This window comes from Onychomys torridus, chromosome 17 (genome assembly GCF_903995425.1).
Source record: "Onychomys torridus chromosome 17, mOncTor1.1, whole genome shotgun sequence".
NCBI lineage: Eukaryota > Metazoa > Chordata > Mammalia > Rodentia > Cricetidae > Onychomys > Onychomys torridus.
In genome coordinates this window covers 42263737-42277597 of record NC_050459.1, presented here as the reverse complement: position 1 = coordinate 42277597, position 13861 = coordinate 42263737, and the positions used below count along the sequence as shown (strand labels likewise).

At 44.2% G+C, this 13861-nt stretch overlaps 1 protein-coding gene across 8 annotated transcripts in view; it reads left to right on the top strand.

Annotated features, from left to right (window-relative positions):
• The window catches only part of Tenm3 (teneurin transmembrane protein 3), a 2620641-nt gene that overhangs the window by 1996101 nt on the left and 610679 nt on the right, over positions 1 to 13861 (top strand). Inside the window, exon 1 of one of the 8 annotated variants that reach the window (XM_036166441.1) lies at positions 6671 to 7133. The exons of 6 other annotated variants lie outside the window; for them this stretch is intronic. The gene's annotated coding sequence lies outside the window, so the exon portion shown is untranslated. Of the gene's footprint in view, positions 1 to 6670; positions 7134 to 13223; positions 13363 to 13861 lie in introns of those variants that run through there. One more of the 8 variants, XM_036166442.1, reaches the window with a different exon arrangement.

The following is a 13861-nucleotide window of genomic DNA, read 5'->3' as shown; positions in this document are numbered from 1 at the left end:
AGAAAAGATTGCTTAAAACTTTTCTTTCTTCGGCTAGAGGGATTAGTTCTGTGCAGCCTTTTTAATTAAAGAAACTGTATCTTTTTCAAGGCATTTTAAAGCGGCAAGGGAAGGGCCATCAACATCCAGAACTTAGTACTATTATCTGTAACAAAGTGTCAGCTCGAAATTTGATATTCAGAGAGAGGAGGCTACAGAATTATGCTGCATTTTTTTTAACCTTCCTGGTGGCTCAAATCCCTAAATGAAGACTTAGTAAATACATTATTTTGCATGTGTCCTGAATATGTTTCCATGAGCAATAACTTTCCAGCCACTTTGCTTTCCAGCTCAGCTGAGCTGGCTTAATTAAATCTTCTTGAGGATAGCAGAGTGTACTTGGACACGGTAAAGGAGGAGATAGATTCTACTATATATCCCTTTTCTGTACCCAGGGATGATTTTTAAACATTTCCATTCTGTCGAAAGTAATAGCAGTAGAAAAATACCTGCTTGATGTGTGCAATTTGCGTTTACACAGTGCAACATCTAACCCGGTGATACTTTATCGCTGAGGACCTTTGCATGTATGATCTGCGGTCATCATCTTTATTAATCTGAGAGGAGCATGGGTTGAATCTATCCAACGTTACGAAGAATTTGTCATCACGGATGTATATATTTGAGCTGGATTTATAGTTCAATTTAACCCAAGTTAATGTTGAAAAAGAAATCCTCAAGTATCTCAAATAAGGCCCATATGGTTATCAATTTACAAAGCACACAGGCTCTGTGCTGTGGTTGCCACATACACATCTCCAACTAAATTCCATGCCAGATCAATTAGAAACAGTCCTCCTGAGCAGACAGGAACAAACAGAGATTGTTTCCCCAATACCAGCTGAACCCTTGTCTTGAAGAAATGCAAAGTAGTCACCATAAGCTTTAGACTTCTGGCCATTAAAAGTTCAAAGGCAATAAAGGAGTTGTAATAATGTCACTTTTAATATAAAATACTTAAGAGTATCTCCTTGGTATGATGCTTATGACCTTTCCCCCCAGGTTGTCAGTAACTACTGCATTTTCCTGCTAGGGAGAAAAACGAAATTTACTCTTTGCTTTTTCCCATTATTTTTGTCTTTGCTTATGATTATATTTCTAAAGAAAGAGGAAATAGTTCAGGGGGAACTCCCTATAATGACTGGCATTTCATAACTATGAATCATGAAAGAGACACTGTCAGAGAAGTAGAGAAATATACTTAATACATACATTTTTTCAGGCTACATTTATTTTATGCACATAATTTTTAGGAAAGTGAGCATGACTTGATGGAATAAAAACATTTTAGTCTTGTATCTATCCGTTAGTTCAGGCATTTGTTAAGTGTGTTCTACAGGCTAGCCCAGGAGCTAGGACCTGTGGGTTAAGATGCTTGAGTTCACTTCTGCACTGCTGTGAAATGTTACTGGGAAGAAGTCACACACACACACACACACAAACAAACAAACAATATCGACCAACAGGGAAGGACTGCCCTGACACCCACAGAAAACACAGTGGAAGCCCTGTTAGGGAGAACAGCATTAACCAGGGCTTGAAAATCAAGGCATTCCAGGGTCCAGGTTACTCCGGGCTAAAGAGGCACCAACAAGGAGGAGAGCCGGCTGAGCTTTTCTTGGAAAGATGTTCAGCTCATTTTCTGTCAACTATACTAATTCGGCACCTATAGTTTGATCTATATTTACAAATTAATTCATAAACAAGACCCTGACATAGCTAACAGATGTGATTGTCTTCACAAAACTGTCCTCCCGTGTCATTAATGCATGATAGACTTGATTGAGCGCCTACCACCAATACACTATATTTGCCACCCACTGAAACTCACCCATTAATAACAAGTATGAGTTTAACGGGTAGTCTCTGAGAACTATTCATTCTAAAGAGTCCATCTTCCCATGAAAAATCATATGGCATGTGTTCGACACTTGTATGAAGTGCAACAAAAACTGAGATAGTTTGGTGTTCAGAATCCTTCACATACCTTGAGGCCCTTTGTGCTGCTTTAGCGAAACTGGATCAGCAGTTCCGGATCTGCCCCACACATGTGCTCCACACCAAAGGTCAAAGCCACCAGAAGCTCTGTTTACTCAGCTCAACCACACAAAATAATGTCCTGGAAAAGCGAGGTCCAATTTAAAGGATGCAGTATCTCATCACCAGCCTACTCCATGGCTCCAAAATGTGGCCACTGAGGGAAGCCTGGGTTGCTTTAATTGAGGTAATGGGAACACATTTTCTACTACAACCTTTGAACAAATTCAAATATTTGTTTTCATTTCCTTCGGACCAGCTGCCAAAGGAAAAAAGTTATTTCTGTGAGCGAAGAACAGCCTGATAGCACTTGATAGTGACTTCAGAGACCTGTGTATCAAGTTCACATTCTCTTGCTGGGAATTAGTGCAGATCAAGTGGTTTGCTAGTTGCGAAGTGACTTAAGAAGACTTTAGGGACCTAGACCTCAGAGTCTTCTAGGAACCACCAGCCTTTAGCTTGTTCTACAATGTCCGTGAGGGTCTTCTGGCCACTTGCTCCTTATTCTGTTTGAAACATAACCCCGTGGGGAGATCTATGGATTGGTGGGTTTCCAGGGATTTTTCAAGAGGTAGGTTGGTTGCTCTAGTGTCTGAGCTTTAACTCTTAATGTCCTTTCTGGAAGTTTTTTAGTGTCTGGAATCTTTTAAGTGGGAGAGTTGGCAGACCGGCAGCAATTAGGTCTGAGTCTGCAGTTGGGTCCTCGGGCAGGTCTTTATGGTTATAGAAGGAAGACTGTATGGGGAGAATACCTCCAAATTAGAGTTCTGTCTACACTCTCCAGAGAAAACCCCACACCTGCCTGACTCAGCGCTCCCCTTCGGTGTGCTTGAAAGATTTTCAAGTCAAAAGGCATAGTGGGCTTTTGGTGACATCTGCTCCCCCATCAGAGGGAGATGGGAACAGCTGCCACCCAGTCCCTCAGCTCAAGGCTGGCTCTCAGGACAAGAGAAAGCAGAGAGCCTTCAAAACACCCTCCTCCAGAGAGAGCCAGCATCACCTGATGTGGCCACAGACCTGTGGCAGAGGTTGGCATGGGGTAGGGGTGGGTGGTGGGACAGGACACCAGAGTAGAGGGCTGTTTGCTCTGACTCAGCAGCTGGTCAAGAGACTGTTTTTTTTTTTTTTTTTTTTAACACCCTAGTCCAGTTTGGATGGCCCAGGTGTGTCCTCCCTAATCCCAAAGGGGATCTAGAGGTTCCTGTCAGTTTTAAAGTCTCCCTGAGGACACAGGAAACCAGGAGAGACTAAAGGAAGGAGGTTAATGCAACTGGCTTCCTGTCATCATCATGCATAGACCAGACCAGCTGAGTTAGGACTACCAAGTCTCCTAGCTACTCTGGGCAGTCAGCTGGGCAACACAGGCGGCAAGACTGTGTATTGTTTCCCTGCTACTCAGTTTTTATTGCTGCCAAAGTGAGCTATTCACCATCCTCCCCTCCCCTGAAAGCAGCTCAGAGTGGGGGTGGTCACATATCCAGCAGCCTCACTGCTTCCCAGGGATGCATTTGGAGCGAGAAGCCCTGGTACAGTTTGGTTTTGCCAAGCAACATTTCCTAAGGGGCTCAAATGATGATGGGACTTCTGAGAAGAGAGGGGAGAGAAGAATAAAAAAAGGAGACTAGGGAGGAGAGGAAAACAAGAGGAGAGGAGAGGAAAACAGGAGAGGAGAGGAGAGGAGAAATGAACACATATATACTGGGTGTCTTACAGGCTGAGCTCTGCAGAAGCACACAAAAGCTGATGGCATCTGCATGCTCTGTCCAGCAGCAAAGCTTGGCACTAGGCAGAGAGAGCTATAGTGATGAGTTCTGGAGATTTGTGGGGTTTTTTTTTTTTGTTGGTTTGTTTTTTAGTGCATCCGCTTAGTGTGAAGGTTCATGAAAAACTTTTTGAATATCACTTAACAGGAAAGTGGGCTAGAGACAGTCTCCAAGATTTACTACTGTTCCTACATCGTATGACGTCTTTAATTTCTTTCTTCATTTATCAGTAGTGTTTGCCTTAATGAGGCTTTTCAGAAAAAAAAAAAAAAAGAGCTGAAATAAACATTGCCCCTCCCCATCTCCCCCTGCACGCAGCTATTATGTTTTGGCATTTTTGGGGTTGGGGTACCTCCCCATCTCCCCCTGCATGTAGCTATTATGTTTTGGCATCTTTGGGTTTGGGGTACCTCCTCATCCCCCCCCCCCCCGCCCCGAACGCAGCTATTATGTTTTGGCATCTTTGGTTTGGGGTAGTGTTTTTTAATTGTGCGTTCTAAATATCAACATATGTAAGAACAAGAGATGGGTTTTGCTTCTTGGACAGTTATAAAAGTTACACTCACAGAATGTTTTGTGGAAACTGAGGTGATTTACAAAACACCCTCAGATTTTCCTTAGGATCATGTCAAGGATGCTAATTTGGGGGGGGGGGGTTTACTTGATTTTCTTGTGGTATCTGGAGCCATACATTCATAATCGACGGACTTCTTACGATAATGAAGACAGGACAGTGTAATTCATGCGAGTCTGCTGCCTTAGTCTTTTTGAAGTGTGAAATTCCTGTGGCAGTAAAGAGGCTGTGCCATCCCTAGATTGTTCCAGAAAGATGTACCGGTGGGCCTTTGAGTCATTAGCGCTCATAGAACCGGGTCGGATTCACTTATTTCCAAGACTTCCCAAAGCCCAGGCTTGCACTCAGTGACTTAGTGTCTTCGGGAACTCACACCATGGGCATGGACGCTCTAATTCGAGTTCACTGAGGCTCTATGAGTTCCGCGCTAAACTTTGGGGAAACAACAGAAAGGTTCAGGCTTTTCCCTGTTTATCCGATTGCTAGATTTGTTCGTTTCAACGTTAAAAAACACAAACGTCTTTGATCCCGGCCAAGACAAATTAGGTACTGACTGGTGGAGTCCTCCGCTCTAAAGTTCCTTCGCAGTGCAAAGTGGGAGGGCTCGGCTGGAGTCTGGTCCCTCCGCCAGCTGCGGGAGACTGGCCAGACTGGCCAGCAGTAGCTCTGGCCAGGCCTGGGGACTCTCAGTTGGAGCCGTGGCTCCAGGCTGGTCTCAGGGAACCTTGGCTGCTCCTCTTCAAGGAGCTACAGCGCACTGGTCCTCTCCAAGGCGCAGGACCCATGCCTCCCGCGGACAGAAAGGTGCCTGGAGGTGGCAGGAGTCAGGGAGCCAGAAAGCGGCTCGGTGAAGGGGCTTCGTGCACTTAAAAATGCTCCTAGAGTGGGCTTTTCGTTGCCAGGGGTGAGGGTGAGGGTGAGGGCGGGGCCTGGGGCTAGAGAACCCCCCCCCACTGCACCCCCACCCCCCCACCCCCCCACCCCACCCCGCCAGTTGAGTTTTGGCAGAAACTTACAAAGTGGCCGTGTCCTAGAGGCGATAAACTTTTCCGCTCTCACTGCAAACCCAGTTGTGGCAGGGGCAGTGTTGGGCTGCTAATTTGAGGGAAGAGAGGAGAAACAGAAGTGGGTGGTGCTTGCTGGTGGTGGGCGCTTTGGGGGTTTGCTGAGGGTGCCCCTGACAGTGGGTACTGGCTGGAGGTCCAGGTACTTGAACCCGGGTGCAGACACTTGTTTTAAATAGAGCAGAGCTGGGGCTTGTGAGGAAGTCTGAGTTCAGTGCACCCCCCCCCCGCCCGCATCCCCCCCCCCTGCCGGAGTCCGAAGGTCATTTGCGCTTTTCGGTCTCGGACAAGAGGACACTTCTGGAAGGAAAGACGCGAGTCATTTTCGAAAAGCTCTGTGAAGGACGGGCCGCCTACCGGGGGTGGCAATCCTTAATTACACCCTTCTGTCTAGGAATCCATCTTCCCAGGCAGTGTCTTGCACTCCCACCTCCTCGGGTGACTCAGCTGACCCGAAATGCCCACCCTATGGAAGATCAAGAGAAGTTGTTTTCTGAGAAGGTTAGAGGTTTGATTACACTGAGAAGTGTTTCCACTTAAGTCCAAGGCAATTACCCGCCCCTTCCCCCAGGTCTTCCTCCCGGTCACCCGGAGAAGAAAAGGACAGACTCCCACGCACGTACCCCGCACTTTATTGGTGCGTGTGAATTTCAAATGGCGCTGTAAGTTCATTAGTGTTTGCAATCAGCGGCCGGCAGACCCCTCATCAGAGCCGAAAGCCGGCAAGAGCCATTCATCAGCATGAAGTGTTATTCATGGATGACCCCTAAATCACGGCGAGAGTAGTAGATACACTGATTGGTCACAGCATGGGAGCCTCGGTGCTTTCCTCGTACCCAGCGTGGCTGGGAGGAGGGATGGAGGGAGGGGCGGCGTCGTGGACGTGGTTCAGTCCGGCAAATCCCATTTGACAGCGAAAAAAGCAGAAAACCGGGAATCTCATTTTTTGAATAAAGAAGAAGAAGAAATAAAGTACCTGTCATCTTGACAAGTGGCGTAGCGGAGGAGTCAAGGATTATAAATGATCACAGCCAGGTCCAGCTCGCCCTGTGATTGGGCTCTCCCGCGATCCGCACCAGGGAAGCGCATGGTAGGCTCCGCTCCTCTCTCTTACACACACACACACACACACACACACACACACACACACACACACACACACACACACACACGTGTACGCGCCTGGTCTCGGGCACACCAACCCAGAACGTCCCCCGCCCTTGCCCACAATTACGGTCCTGGATGCTGCTCCCTGGCACAGCGCCCTGCTCGCCTGCTCACCTTTCCCTTCTCTCCCTCCTCCCTCGCCTCCTCCATCCTCCCACTCCCCGGGCCGAGAAGCGAGGACCCGGGCCGGTGGAGGAGGCTGGAGGGGCCCGGCGGCGGGAAGCGCGAGGGGGAGCGCGCGGGGGAGAAAAAGAAAGTGAACTCATTGGCGCCCGCGCGCTTCCCTCCCCTCGCCGCGTCCCCGGGCCGCCGGGCTGTGGGCAGCGGAGGAAGTTGTAACACTTGCATCCCTCCCTCCCCTCCCTCCCCTCTCCTCCACCGTCCCCCTCCCCCGCACCCGGCGCCTTTGAATTTGGCCCGGCGAGCGCCGGGGCGGACGCGGCGGCGGTGGTCGGGGTGCGAGCGGGCGGCGCGGGCGAGCGGAGCGCGGTAAGTGCGGCGCCGTGCGCCCTCTTTCCTTTCTGGGGTCCTAGCGCCGGGGCCTCGGGCTGGCGGGCGGGGAGCGAGCGGGGACGCGCGTTTCCCTCTTCGAACCGCTGCTCCGAGGGGCCGCTGCGAGTTGGCCAGCCCTGCAGGCGGCAGAGCATCCCAGCTTGCAGAGTCTCGGCGCTCCCGGGGCGTCCGGGTTCCGGCCGGCCTCGGGTCCCCGCCCCTCCCTCGCGTCTGCCACCCTTGACTGCGGGCTCAGGTGGGAACTTCGGCGGTGCCTCCCACCTGGCAGCTGGGCAGGGTTAAGGAACTCTGGGCTCCCCGGGTTCCCCGAGGAAGGTGGTTTCCCCCGGAACCTGTAAGGGCACGGAGTGTAGATGACCTCCTCGCTCTCTCTTGGGCTGCTACCCAGTTTGGGGACACAATCTCTGGTTCTCTGGGAAGGTCTCTGGAGGGCTCCGGTGGGACTTCCCGGGAGCTGAAAGCCTTGGGGTGTCAGCGTTTGCCCGGGAAGTGGGGAGGAGGCTTCTCCAGGCGGCTAAGTTGCCAAGGAGTGAAAGTACTAGGGGCTGTGGAGGCTGAGAGGAGCGTTGATCTCGGCTGAAACTTGATCTGGAAACTCTGGACCGGACTGGAAGCAAACAAAACATAACTGACTAGGACATTATAAAAAAAGAAAAATTACAGATGGATGAGCCTGCTACTCACTTAAGTCGCTATCGTGATTTTACTACTGATGAAAGGGGGTTTCAGATGTTTCAGGTTGGGGCAAATGATGTGTGATCTTTGCTGAGCCTCTTACTGAACGCAATCCAAATTCCCTTCCTGCTGCCTCTCCTGATGTAGAGGTTAACTTGTTAATTGTTGTCGTGGAGAAACGGCAGCCAGTAATTCCACCGGGTAATAATACAGCGAGTGCATTTGTTTTCTGAAGTACTTATGATTCTAGGCTAGAGAAAAGTTCTCGGGACCCTTGGAGTAGAAGAAATGAAAATGAAATCCTGACAACTAGCCTGGTACTTTTTCCAGGGCCCCAGGCAGCTGAGCTACCGGAGACCAAGACTCTCTCTCTCAATCATACTTTTACTTCTTATCTTCTGGCCATGTATTTATCAAACATTTGTAGACTGGCAGAATACACTGGGTGGTCTTTTTCACTAGAAAAGGCAATGTGTGCAGGCATTATCTTGCTCTTCCGTGGTCAGGTGAGAGAGAGAGAGAGAGAGAGAGAGAGAGAGAGAGAGAGAGAGAGAGAGAGAGAGAGAGCTGGCACCTTAGGAAATCTTGAGAAAGGACCACTTAAAGTAGTATTTCAGCTTAACCGAACTGATTTGATTTCCCCTGTCTTTAAAATACGACGCATAACCCCATACCTGCTTGAGAGAAATATTTGTAGCCTTTCTAGAATTAAGAACAGAGTTTAGAATTAGGAATAGCTGTATAATTATAATTTATTATAAATTGTAATCTTAAAACCTATTTCATGCATAGCTCAGTAGTCTTACCTTGTGTGTTCCAGTGTACACTCTCAGCACTCAAAACTTCTGGCTTGCATTTCTTAATGCGTGAAGTTCATGGAGGAGCCTTGAAAGTTTCGATTTTTGATTCTAAATTCAGAGCAAATATTTAATTCTTTATGTAAGAGTAAGAGGTTAGTTCGGTAATAAGACTTGCTAATCCCACTTTAAAATGTCATGGCATTCACAAATTATTCCTAAATTCTTCAAAGCTAGGGGGTTTATAATGACACTAGGTATTCTAGTGTATATTTCAGAAGTGCGTGCATCTCTCTTCCTGTTGCATTTCCCTTCACACTCCTATCTTTTAAAGTGAGGATTTTAATATTCTTTCCTTTGAAAGTACTGCTTTGATTGCAGGAAATATTTATTTTAAATAACTTTAAAATAATATATGATATTGATATTAAAAAGTAATTATTTTGAATAGGACAGTGATATATCTTACATATACTGAACAGGTTTTGGAAAATGTAGTTTGAAAGGAACTATACCAGTATGTATGGATTTGGGAAATAATGAGAATCCCATGTCAATCACCTTAAAATGAGCAATCCAGAGCCTATTGAATATTGACTCTAATGAACATTAGTTCACTGTTTTTAAATGGAAAGGAAACAGATTGTAGTAGACTTGTGGATGGTTATTCTTCTGAAATGGAATTGTTTTTGTGCAGCTGTATTTTCTAGAAATGAATGGAAGAGATGAGGTATGGAGGGTTGTCTTACTCTGGTCTTGGAGGAGTCTTCTGGTTTGAGAAAGGAGCCTGCTTTATGAGGGTGAAGACAAAGGACGATCAGGTTGCTTACCTTTGAATAGAAACCAAGCTTGCAAATAGAGCAAAAGTTTTACATTTATTTGAAAAGGAGGCAGAGGAGACAGTGATGATCCAGTTAGCTAGTTGAAGCTAATCTTTCTTTAGCTTTGCTTCTGAGAACTAAGAGTAACGTTTCTCTTTGTAAAGAGTCAAGCAAAGAGGAGACCAGGGAGAACTGAGGGGCTATCACTATGAGAAGAGCAATCTGTCAGAAACACTGAATCAGGGGTAGGCTGTAAGTACGAAAATGATGGTTTTGCAACAGCTGAGAATGTGCATTTGGGAATACTGAGGTTTATCTTACCTGCAATGAAGAATCTAGAGATAAAACCAGAGTGTGATCCTATCCTGTATAAGAGTGCCGCCCAGCCAACTTACTTAGGTTATAAAAGAGTGGTTATTTTAATCTATGTGCACTGCCTCTTTACTAAACTTTATTTCAGCACTTGGCTTTGGGTTTCTGGGTGGTAGCAGAATGTCACAGAGGTACTATTTGGGTGTGATGCAGGGTGTTCAGGAGCAATGTGAATTGTCTGCCCCTTTGTTGAAGCTGGGCTATGAAGACCTGTTAAGCAGCCTGTCGTTCATGTAGCTCATCGACTCGGTGTTGCCTTTGACAGTGGGCTGTCCATTTTAACTCCGAAGACGTACTTTTCTTTACATAGGTTGAGAATGTAACGATATCTGCAATTGGTTAAAGCTCCTTGGGGGTTTTCAGTTCAAGTCTATGTTCATATTTGCTTTATGAAGTGGGCTGTGATAGTCCAGAGAAGCATTTAACTCTCACACACAGAAGGAAGCATTGGCCTGAAGAGGTAGTACAAGAACACAGTGCCATTTCAAAGTTTCAGCAGCCAAATTTGAAAAATTATTTCTTGTAAGCCTCTTTTAGAACACATTTAAAACCTAATTTTAGAGATACCAGCTGTTTTAAGAGTCCTAATGGAAATTTTGTGCCTCAAAAAAAAAAAAAAAAAAAAAGAGGTAGAAAAAAAAAGTCTTAGCCTGAAAACTGATTAATTGTTGTGTCTTATAAAACCTGATTTATTTTATACTTTTTCTTATACCAAGCATTACCATTATGAAGCATTCCTTCTAATTGAGATTAATGTTTCAGAGCAAAGAAGTGGTTTGGAAGGGGGGTATTCATTTTGAGTGCTGTTGTAATCAATTTTAGATACAGTATTCCACAATGGATCAGTTTGCATCCAAACCTGCCTTATTATGTAGAATTAACTTGTTGGTGATTGATAGTAATACTTCTCTGTCTTGAAAAGTCATTTGTTTCCAAACAAGTGTGATGGTTCATGAAAGTTTCAACACAGCACTTCTCATAATGAAAATATCTTAGTTGTGGGGACCGAATTTGAGCTTTTTTAAAAAAAAAATATTATTTTTAAAAGGGAACCAGATAAAGCATGAGGAAACAATCCATTAATTCATTTTCAACAAAAGTCTCCCTTTTCCTCCCCAATATAGTGTGCATCAGAGTATGCTCTTGTACATCAAAAGAGATTATGGCATTTTGATCCATGAGTGGTAATCATGACTCCTTTTGGTTATTCCCTTCCCCTTTTTATTTACATCAACATTCCAGTTGAGTATTTCAGAGCTTTCTTAGAATTAGAGATGTGTGTGTGTGTGTGTGTGTGTGTGTGTGTGTGTTATGATTTTATTTCCTAAGTCCAGAGATACTCTCCCACCATATACGCTGAATTTTGTCACCCTCCTGTGATGTCTGCATTTGTTTCTTATCTATCTCATTGTCTTCAGTTTTGTCAGGTTCTTATGAAATATAAATTAAGATTTTTCTTAGACTTTGGTCTGCACTGCAGGATGGATTGTACTACCTGCCTGAAGGCTCAGGGACACACAACACTGGAAGTTTACAACATGAATCTAGAAAAGTATTCTGCTATGCCTGTGAAGGAAAGGGTTTCAGAAGAAAGCCACAGCTGTGTGTTGTGCACCGATGATCGAGTAGTGACAATGCTCTTTAGGTCCCCGGAGGATCTCTGCTTCCTGCTTTATTTTAAGCTTCTGGATAACAGTAGATTATTGGCATTGGATTGGTGTTCTTCTAGTTCAAAATGCTCATTTGAAAGTTTAAGCTGTTAAAATAAAGGACTTGAAATACCATTTTGAAAGTGTTATCCAAGATGCCTATTTTGATATAAACTATGAAAATGCAGAAGCACGTTCAAATATGAATTGGTGTTTCTCACCTAAACTAGGACAGGGTCCATTCATTTGAAGACATTTTGATAACATTTTCATAGTTTGATTGAATAGCTGAGGTAATTGTACAGTCTGATCAAGCTACCTAGACTTTGTTAATGATGATCTACTCAAGCCTGTGCCTTTAGTCACTTGTACATTGATGTCAGTATCAAGCAACATACTCATAAGTCAGGTGAATAGATAGCTAAAAGTAATGAGATGATGATGATGATGATGATGCCTCTTGATAGTTTCCTGAACTCTGAGAGATGACGGTTGACAACAAGTCTGTGGTAGGTGGCAGTCTTAACTGACTTCCATGACTTTGTTCAGATAATAGATAGTTACCCTAAGTCTAGAAATATGTGAAGTTACAGGTAGCATATCAGCAAATTCTCTTTTTGTGAGTTTGAAAGTTGATCACAGTTCATGGACATGATATTTTTCTTTTCTTTTTTTTTTTTTAAAAAAAAAACATATTCCTCACAATTGAAGCATGGCAAAAGCAAACAATACCTTTTGGAAAGTAAATTATTTAATAAATCATAGTGCACGGAATCATAATTACATATAGAAGCCACTGCGGAATGCTATTGGTTGAATAAGATATTCACCAACATTGTGGAATATTAAGTATTGGGAGAGGGGAGAGAATGATGTCATTTGGGTATCATAATGCTATCATATTATTTAGTAATAACCAGCTCTTTTATAAGTGGGTTTACTGGGTCTCTCCGCCTTAAGTCCAAAAGGAGATAAAGGAAAGAAGGGAAGGAAGAAAAGGGGAGAGGGGCCGAAAGAGAGAATCTGAGAACCTTTTAGAAAGTGTTATGGTCCGAGTGCTTTCTATGTGTAGCACTGGGGTCCACAGAAGAGCAATGTAAAGAGCAGATTCTGACTTTTACGTCAAGTAGGTAAGTACAGATGAAAATTAATACAGAATTTTTTCACGTTGAAGTATTTGGGATTTAGAACCAGGCATGAAAATTAGAGCCCTGCTTTCTGAAACTGACCCAAGAGTTCTGACTCTTGTGCGTAAGTCATTATATTATGGAGGATAGACAGTGTCTTAACAGTCCATTTTATAGGTGTGCTTTCTATGAATATGGGGCCAAGTATAAGTTTCCATATAGAGACTTAAGTAAAAACCCAGAACTTGAATAATTTAATAAGATCATTAAGAGGTAACTCACAAAGGTCACTTATATTTGATGATAAGGTTCTTAATCAATGTATTTCCATCATTCTGTCATTTCCTCAATTAATAGTTAAGATTATGCTGATAATTCTCCTTTCGGTTATTAAAACGTGGAAGCCCTAGCAGGGTGGAAATGACTGTCTTCCTACAGTCAGACTCTGAGCAGCTCTGGTACCACAACTCTGATAGTAGAATTATGTGAGTGTGTTGCCTCCACGCCCCCCCACCTCCATGCCAAAGAAAGGAAAGCTGTCTTTTAAAGAAAGTGTAGAGAGTTATTTCATCTTGAGCTCAGCTCACATCACTTTCTACAATTCGAATTGTTAGCCCCCTAGCAGCACGAGGAGATGTCTTTTTGCACAACAACGTGATTCCCCAAGAAGAGGTCTTCATTCAAGACTCCAGCATCTCTATTGTGTCCAGCGTTTGACTCCTGTGCTGGGATGGTGTCATAGGAGAGCTAATGCACTTTGGAAGGTACGTTATGCAGAAAGTGAAAAGACATGATTGGATATTTTACTTTTAACATACAATGAGAAATGCATAGAGTATTTTAATATGCTTGCATGAAGCCCATGCATTATATATTCATACTGAGATATGTTTATTTTGATCATTATAAAAGTGAAACTATTGAAAAGTACATCTATTGTTTGTTTTCAGTCTACCAGATGGTCTTTTAATGTGTAACATCTCTGCTCATACTTTTAATTAAGGAATTTGGAATTTATCTACATGTAGGTGGGGAAACTTGGCAAGAGACTCTAAAAGCTTCGGCATTGGGCCTCTTTTTTTATTTAAAATAATCACCAAAAGCCTGCAGTAGACACAGCTATCAATTTCATTATTTTCAGAATTTCCAATCACTTCTAGCTAAAGACATCTTAAAAAAAGAAAATCTTAACCTAGGAATAAGAACAAAAACTCCCAATAGTGTTACATTATTTTTATATAGACAAGCAAAAAAAAAAATGAA